The following is a 993-nucleotide window of genomic DNA, read 5'->3' on the forward strand; positions in this document are numbered from 1 at the left end:
TGGATCCACATCTGCCCAGAGGAGGCTGCCAGGCAGCTCCAAGGTAGGACAGGGACACAGAGAGCTCCAGATCAGGCCTGGCCGGGGAGGAGGCCTGGCCACAGTGAGGTGGAGCGGTCGGGGTGGGGCTTAAAGCCAGGGGGCCTTTCTGTGCCTTTTCAGCTTTGTTTGTCTGAGACAGGATCTAGCTTTGTACCCCAGGCTGGCCACGAACTCCTGATCTTCCCGCCTCGGCTCCCAAGTGCATCTTTCTCAACTTACAATTTTGTTTTCAAACTCTCATAAAGACTGTAATAGTACAGTGGACACCCATGTGTCTATTAACAGATTCACTAAGACTGACCTTTTGCCATGGTGTCTGTCTACACACAGACTTTTTCTTTCCTGAACAATTTAAGAATAAATTGTAAGCGTAGAGATAGTTCACCCTTAAATACTTTAGCCTGTATCTCTGTTTTTGTCACCATGTAGCCCAGGCTGGCCTCAAATGTATACCACTATACCCTGCTCAACCTTTAACTCTTAAGAACCAGGATGTTGGCCAGGCATGGTGGCGCACGCCTATAATCTCAGAATTCTGGGAGGCTGAGGCAGGAGGATCACAAGTTCAAGCCCAGCCTAGGCAATTTAGTGACTTAGTGAGACCCTGTCTCAAAATTAGAAGTAAAATAGAGCTAGAGATGTAACTCAGTGCAAAGGCCCTGGGTTCAGCCTTCAAAATCACGCACGCACGCGCGCACACACACACACAAATAAAAAACAATATTTCACTCAACACATAAAACACTGATACAATACTCTCATCTCAAATCTTATTTTCTTTCCAGCAGCTGCCCCGTATTGTCCCATACGGCCCCTCTCCTCCACCACCTAGTCCTCCTCTGGGCCCATTGCTGTCTCCAATTGCTGGGCTGCCTTCTGTTCTGATTGAGTTCTGGTCAGCGCACGTTGGACCTTGGCTTGTGGCTGTCTTTCCTTTTTTTTTTTTTTTTT

The sequence above is a fragment of the Fukomys damarensis genome, unplaced genomic scaffold, assembly GCF_012274545.1.
Source record: "Fukomys damarensis isolate Sample0158 unplaced genomic scaffold, DMR_v1.0_HiC HiC_scaffold_23, whole genome shotgun sequence".
In the NCBI taxonomy this organism is placed as follows: domain Eukaryota; kingdom Metazoa; phylum Chordata; class Mammalia; order Rodentia; family Bathyergidae; genus Fukomys; species Fukomys damarensis.